We start from the raw sequence: 8,181 nt of genomic DNA, 5'->3' as shown, positions 1-8,181 counted from the left end.
CGACTAAGAACCTCCTCCAGGTTCTGCAGATGCTCATCTGTGTTCCGACCTGTAACCAAGATGTTGTCCTGGAAGACCACGGTGCGTGGGACCAAATTCAGTAAGCTTTCCATGTTTCTCTGGAATATCGCCGCGGCTGATCGAATCCCAAATGGGCATCTGTTGTGAATGAAGAGACCTTTGTGCGTGTTGATGCTGGTGAGGCCCTTCGATGATTCCTCCAGCTGCTGCGTCATGTAGGCTGAGGTCAAGTCCAGCTTCGTGAACGTCTTTCCTCCACCAGCGTCGCAAAAAGGTTGTCTGCATTTGGTAGTGGGTATTGATCCTGAAGGGAGAAACATTTGATAGTTACTTTGTAATCACCACAGAATCTGACGGTGCCTTCAGCCTTGAGGACTGGAACAATCGGACTGGTCCGCTCGTTGAATTCGATCGGCAAAATGATGCCCTCTCGTTGCAGCCTGTCCAGCTCGATCTCCACCCTCTCTCTCATCATGTACGGTACTGCTCTCGCTTTGTGATGGATATGTCGCGCCCCGGGGAATTAGGTGGATCTGCACTTTTGCTCTTTGGAACTTCACGATGCCTGGTTCGAACAACGAGGGGAATTTGTTTAAGACCTGGGCAGACGAAATGTTGTCGACGGGCGAGAGCACTCGGATGTCGTTCCAGTTCCATCGTATATTCCCCAGCCAGCTCCTGCCGAGCAGCGTGGGGCCATCGCCCGGTACCACCCAGAGTGATAACTTGTGTATCGCTCCATCGTAGGAGACCTTTACAGTAGCACTGCCGATTACGGGAATCAGTTCATTTGTGTAAGTTCTCAGTTTGGTGCGAATGGGAGTCAGGACTGGCCTTGAGGCCTTGCTGCACCACAATTTATCGAAAGTCTTTCTGCTCATAATGGACTGTCTCGTGCCTGTGTCTCGCTCCATTGACACCGGGAGTCCATTTAGCTCAACCTTCAGCATTATCGGGGGCACTTTGTGGTAAATGTATGCACCCCATATACCTCTACCTCCTCGGTCTGATGCTCTGGTTCGCTGTGATCTGCCGTGGATCTGCCCTCCTCTGCAACATGGAGGTTTGCAGGATTAGCAGGGTTTGCAGCTTGCCTGCACATTCGTTGCAGGTGTCCCATAGTTCCACAGCCCTTGCAAACGTATCCTTTGAAGCGGCATGAATGGAAACGATGATCACCCCCGCAGCGGCAACAAGGTGTTAATGGCGTAGCATTCATCGCCCTTGATGGTGGACTCTGAGACATCTGCAGACGTACAGCTGCAGGCATGTGAGGCCTGCCCTGTACGTAACGATTTGAAAACAACATTACTTTGTTCACAGTTCTTGTACAGCACTCGTGTGCTGAGAGATAATTTGGTATTGTCACTGGTGGCGATGAACGCTTGGGCTATCGCTATGGCTTTACTCAAGGTTGGGGTCTCGACTGTCAAAATTAGTTTACGAAGTATTTCTTCATGGCCAATGCCAAGTACAAAGAAGTCCCTGAGCATGTGCTCCAAATGTCCTTCAAATTCCAAATGCCTGCAAGGTGTCTTTGCTCGATGACATAGCTCGCCACTTCCTGGCCTTCAGACCTTTTGCACATGTCGAACCGGAACCTCGCCATCAGAACGCTTTCGTTCAGGTTAAGATGCTCCCGGACCAGTGTGCACAAATCAACATACGATTTCTCTGTGCGTTTCGCTGGAGCAAGCAGCTTTTGTATGAGGCCATAAGATGGTGCCCCGCAAACAGTGAGGTGAATCGCCCTTCCTTTGGCAGCATTCGCTTCTCCTTCCAGCTCGCTGGCCACGAAGTATTGGTCGAGTCGCTCCACTAAGGTTTCCCAATCATCTCCCTCCGAAAATTTCTCCAGGATGCCCATTGGTCTCTGCATCGTTGCGGTGGGGTTCGTCATCTGTATCTCATCGCCAGTTGTAGTGCATGAATAAAGAGTCTGACCAGATACTGTGAGCTCAAAGTAATTTGTGACCTAAGTCTTTTCTTGCAGGTCTCCAGAGTGCTTCTCCAGCCTGTGAGGCCTCCTTAGGTACAAGTGCTCCCAAGGGATTGTGGGATCTCTTGGGACTCCAGGGGATGAGCCCTCTGGTGCTTAAACAAGGTATTTACAGGTTGACATACATAACACTTGTTTGCATAAGTTCCATGCAAATTGAAAGGGCTCATTCGGTATTTAAACGTGGAATCTCTCGCAAATTGCCAGTAACAACCTTGAACTGAGAATCATACCCCGGACCAACGAAACGACTGCTTGACAAGAATGGCGATAAAGTGTAACCATTATAAAAGCATGTTATTGTGTGTATCTATTCTTTGTAGCCGGAGCACATGAGACCGAATCAGTGACTTTGCTTTTTCGACCTGTCTTCTGAAGCGCCGCACGGTCCCACTCCGACAGTCAATGAGCTGTTGGGACGTTAGTGTATCCAGGCTGTGGGTGGCCACCCCGAGCGCAGCAGAGGGGTTTCTGCATTAGTTATGGGTGGGGACAGTATCTTTCCCCTTCTCTCTTCCTCTTGTCTATAACGCTGTGCTTTGATTTCTCTATTTATTCCTCGTCTCAGTTTCCAGTGTTTAAAGGGGAACAAACGATGAAATGGGTTTCACTGTTGAAAATAATTTCTCTCACTTAAATTTAGACGTGCTACCGTTGCGCCCTGAGGTCTCGGCAGCTAGCCGTTGATATTCACGGTCATATATAAATATATATAAATATATCTACATGTATCGTAGCTGTTCCCTGGTGGTCGAGGGGTTAAGATCCGGCGCACTAACCTGGGAACGATACTCGATCAATTCGTCAAATAAATATAAATGAGGTCTGTGAGACGATTAGTAATTTCTGTAATCACCATGAATAACCCCATTACTTTCTGTTATGGACCGAACTTACAGATTCTCTTGTTTCTCCTGCCCGTTGCTGGACACGTGTTCCGGGTTTAATTTTGAGTTCGCTGATCGCGGGGAGACAGTAGGAGCCTCTGTGGCCCCACTGTGAGGATGTGGAAGTGAACACGGTGGCTGGGTGATCCGTGACATTTCTGTAAAGGGCAGTGGAGGAGAAGGATTGAGAACTTTCAGTGTGGGAGAGAAGTTGTTTAAGGTGAGCCAACACATTCCCGATCAGCACAGAGGGAGCTCACTGGTCAGCTCCCCTCTGTTGGGGCCGCTGTGCCAGAGGTTTCCGTAGTGTAGCGGTTATCATGTTTGCTTTACGCGTGAAAGATCCCTGGTTCAATCCCGGGCGGAAACATTATGTTTAAAGTTGCTATAGTGTAACAATCCGAAGCGAGTTTTGTTTCTTGACAAATGCTGCCTGACCAGCTGAGATTTCCAGCAATTGCTGTTTTTATTTGCTATTTATTCTCCCGGCAAAAGGGCTCCCTTATTCCTGAATTGCTCTTTATTTCACTTCAATAAATAGATAACTTTCAGTGAGAGAAAACGGATCCACCGGGGACCTTTCGCGTGTGAGGTCAACGTGATATCCGCTACACTGCAGCCCATCAAAGGGCGAGAAACCTCTGAATATAAAGGATGAGCTCACAAATATCAGAGGCAGTGCAGTCTGGTCAACGTCAAACCCTCCTTTCTTATTCAGCAGAGGCATGAACGGGAGTCAGACGCCACAAAGTTTAATTAAAGACACAAATACAAGTAACACTTCCAAATCTTTTCACTGTAAAATTATTGCACTTTATTTGAAATCCTACGATGTTGAATCTGAAAATGATCACCGTGGGATTTTATCTTCAATACTGATTCTATTTTCTGTGCATGGTCGGATTAACCGATGCTGTTAAATTTGACAAAAGTTGCCCCAGATTCCCGGTGTCATCAGCAATGAAGATTTTGAAACAATCCCCGACAACAATTGTGTAAAATGGGATCTGGTTTAACAGTTAACATGCAAAACACAGAAGAAATGATTGAAGTATCGACTGTCCCTCAGTCAGCATTTCTTTCATTGTGCAAAAGATGGCATTGGGTTAAGTAATGATGCTTTCCCTTGAAATAAAAACAAAAGTTCAACAAAAAAACGGACGGTGACTGGCAAGTGAGCGCTGCTTCTGACTCCGAGTGGGAATGGGCAGGGATTTTAAAGTCCTTATTTTAAGGAGCGTTCATATCGATAAACATCTCATATTCGTCGTGTACAGCTAGTGGTGCAACGGTAACACATCTCACTCGAGATGAGGACACTGCTATCGAAATCATGTCAGGGTTCCTGACCTTTGGGATAATTCCGGAATCAATATTTTCTTTACTGTGTCTTAATAACCAGACCCTTGCTCCAAGGTCTGTCTCACTGTTTCCCCGGTGTCAGGCAGAGATACGCCTGCTGCCCTCATTTATTTCATGTGACAGGACACAAAAGTTCAAAATCAACCTGCAGGGGGCCAGATAGAGCAGCACCGAGTCAGGATGGCTGAGCAGTCGAAGGTGCTGTGTTTGGATTGCAATTGCATGTGGAGGAGTGGGTTCAAATGCAATGTCTGACACTTTCTGCTTTCAATCATAAAGCGAAACTCATTGTTTGACACCTCGACAACTCTTTAAAAGTGGCATTCTGCAGTTCACCTGCTCGCTTAACATTTCCATCTGACCGGGTGCTGAAAGTTGAGATGTTTCTGCAGTATAGCGGTTAACACGTTCGCCTCACACGCGAAAGCTCACCGGGCGGGTATATTTTCTGTAGCTTTCTCCTCATGCATGCTCAGGGGCAAGTTTGTTCTCCTGTGAAAAATCATGAGATGATAAACATGTAAGGATTCAGAGCCCGAGTCGGCCATTTGGCCCCTCGAGCCTGGTCCACCATTCAAGAAGATCCTGGCAGTTCCTCGACAGCAAGATTAAACATCTGGGGCGGAGCCAACAGGCGCCTGGCTGCAATCAGCGACAAAAACCCGCATTTGGCAGAAGCCCCGCTCGATCAATTGGGAGAGCATGAAACTATTAATCTTAGGGTCACTGGTTCGAGCCCCACGTTGGGGCTTTTTGTTCAAGGTTATCCTGCATTCAACGGATCATTAATTAACCGATGATCTTCATTTGCATAATTAAAGAAATGCTAACTGAATGAGAGTCAATAATTTAATAATTTGGGACAAACAAGTGAGAGACACCTGGTGCTGGTGGGCAATTTTGTTGCCTTTGTCATTGATGCTTCATCTACAAGTCTAGTTATCAAATCGTGTGCTCAACCGTCAGTTACCTGTTACAAATCAGCGGAGGAGAAACTAGTTTGTTGCTGCATTTACCTGCACAATGTGTGCTGAGATTATCTGTGCAATATGCAATCAGCAGGATGAATAAAAGCAACACTTTTTGAAATGCAGGCACTGCATGTTTTGCACTCAACAAAACGTTGCATTTTCTTTTCATTGCAAGCATTTTACATTAATGCATTGCAATGCCAACGCACTTTTTACCTGGCAAGACTGAATGCTGTGATAAACAGTGTGAAACAGAAACAGCTACTTGAGAACCCATAGCCTCGACGGTATCTGTGTGAATTGCTCTGCATCGATAATTAGCAGAGCGTAAAGTGGGGAAACTTACGGTGTGGATGAGAAAAGGCCGAGCCAAAGTGTAATGTTGGAGATGATCTTGTTTTTGAGAAATGTTTCAAAGAATTTGGCATCGTTGGTTCCATGGTTTAATGGTGAGCACTCTGGACATGAATCTAGCGATCTGAGTTTAAATCTCGGTGGAAACTGAATGCTTGCTGTCGCAGCTGCTAAAAAATTGGGACAAACAAGTGAGAGACACCTGGTGCTGGTGGGCAGTTTTGTTGCCTTTGTCATTGATGCTTGATCTACAATGCACAGTCCCGCATTGCTGAACTCTTTGCTTCAGTACGCAGTCTGAAGTTTGGATTAAATAACAGGAAGATTGAAGTTTGGATGGTAAAGAGACTGTGAGACAATGTGGTGCCTTCAGCCAGTGAGATGAGTAACTGGTCATTGTCTGGATGTTAAATATTTGAGTACCTTGTTATGGTGGGAATAATTAAAACTCAGGACTAAACGATTTGATAATGTCTGTATGTTCATTATTTGAGTGTCACCTTGTTACTATTTAATGACATCTGTAGGTTAAACAAGCAATATTAAGTCTGTCTGTTAAACGATTCAGAAAGCAGTTAGTCAGGATTGTCTAAATGCAAAGAATAAGAGTTCAAAGGCTTTTTCAGTGTAAAGATGTGACTTTTATGGACTGTAGAGACATAGACCGCAGAGACACTGGACATTCGGAAGGTGTGTGTCTCAAGCAGCCACGGAAATCGAAGCAAGCTGCCTTTGTGAAGTGTTCTCAGTAACTTTCATACTTGGTTTGTTTAGTATGAATGTTTAAATAAAAGACCCAATCCTGCCTTTACTACAACGGAGTGTGCGGGTAATTCGATATTAAAAGCAACGAAGCGAAAAGAGCAAGACAGCTGTTTGCAAAATTTTGGTGACCCCGACGTGATTTTCAAAAGTTCGTTGGCTTGTTCAAAGTCCCCGACGTGAAGCAGAAAGTTGGCTGAGTTGTTGGAAGAAGTGTTTCCCACAAATCAGTTCGAGAGGTGAGCATTCTCTTAGTTGTCGTGATTAAAGGGATCTTCAGTTAGTAATGGGAGGCTCAGGGAATATTCCAGTTGAGCTCCAGTCATTTCTTAATGAGTAGATTGAGTCGAAAGGGGGAACTTATGGGATAAGACAGGAAACAATGACAGGAGGATGGAGAGAGACACGGCAGTCCTTAGTGGAGGGTGTCCAGTTGAAAAAGATTAAAGTGTTTGTGTTAAAAAGTGATAAAAAGAGAAAAGCGTTAGTGTTGCAGTGTCTCATGCTGGGGATTCAAACGTTAGGAGAAGAGGCTGAGGCTCGAGATAGGGAAGTCTCAGAACTCAGAGAGCAGCTAACAGCAGTGAGTAAAGAAGTAGAGAATTGGTGATTTCAGGCACTCAATCAAGATCTAGAGAAAGGAATATCTAAGCTGCAGCAGATGGTGGTATTAGGTTGCCCACGGAGACAGCAATTGATAAAGCCGGGTGGTATTCGGAGGATTCCCCGGGTCTGAGAGTTGAAAAGGGGATTAAGGGACAGGGAGAATGCCCACCGTTCCCATCCACAGCTTCTTTGTCTTCTCTGACTTCGGAGCCTCGAACCCGTGTGGTTCATGTGGCAACGTTAGGTACGGAGGCGGAGCAGTTAAATGCCTCTTCGGTTACTCAGAAGCTTAACACCCCACAACATTACACACGACCTTCCGGTAATGTGGAGAGTGGGGGAAGCACGCTCGACCGGACAAGGCCAGAGCAGGATCATGATTTCTCTACTCCCTGTGGAGCTCGTGAAGGGAACACGACCTTAAGTGGTTTTAGGGTTTCCTGGTATGAGCGAGGAGGAGTACAGTTACAGGACATGAGAGCTGTGCTTAGAGAAGCCAGGATTTCAGAGCAGACTGTAACCTGAACACAACACCTTAGACCGCTCGGCCATCCTGACTATTTAGTGCTAGATGTGGCCACCTGCAGCTTGATTTTGAACTTTTGTGTCCTGTCACATGAAATAGATGAGTGCAGCAGGCGTATCTCTGCCTGACACCGGGGAAACAGTGAGACAGACCTTGGAGCAAGGGTCTCGTATTTGCCAAACAGCAAAGAATATATTAATTCTCGAAGAACAATATCCAAGAATACAGTGACACCAACATGATTTGAACACACAACCTTCTGATCTGGAGTCAGACGCACGATTGCACCACGAGCTCGACGCAGCGAGTCTCAGATGTTCGTCTATTTGAAGGTTTCAAAATACAAGGGGCTTTAAAATCCCCACCCATTCCCACCAGGTGTCAGAAGCAGCGCTCACCTGCCAGTCACTGTGTGTTTTTTTCTTAAACTTTTGTGTTGCTTTCACGGGAAACATCATTAATTAACCCCTCACCTTCTTTTGCACAATGAAAGAAATGCTAACTGAGGGACAGTTCGATACTTCAATCATTTGTCCTGTGCTTTGGGGAGCGGGCAGGGAAGTGGACCTGAGTCCATGATCGCATCGACCATGATCGTATTAAATGGCGGAGCAGGCTCGAGGGGCGTATGGCCAACTCCTGCTCCTATTTCTTATGTTCTTATGTTCTTCTGCATGTTAACCCATTTTACAC

At 46.0% G+C, this 8,181-nt stretch overlaps 1 non-coding gene across 1 annotated transcript; it reads left to right on the top strand.

Annotated features, from left to right (window-relative positions):
- Positions 1 to 3,204: 3,204 nt before the first annotated feature.
- trnav-uac (transfer RNA valine (anticodon UAC)) lies at positions 3,205 to 3,277 on the top strand. The gene has a single exon. It is a non-coding gene; the product is annotated as a tRNA-Val (tRNA).
- The last annotated feature ends 4,904 nt before the right edge of the window (positions 3,278 to 8,181 follow it).

Source organism: Pristiophorus japonicus, unplaced genomic scaffold (assembly GCF_044704955.1).
Source record: "Pristiophorus japonicus isolate sPriJap1 unplaced genomic scaffold, sPriJap1.hap1 HAP1_SCAFFOLD_147, whole genome shotgun sequence".
Classification (NCBI taxonomy): Eukaryota; Metazoa; Chordata; class Chondrichthyes; family Pristiophoridae; genus Pristiophorus; species Pristiophorus japonicus.
This window is presented reverse-complemented; position numbering and strand designations above follow the sequence as displayed.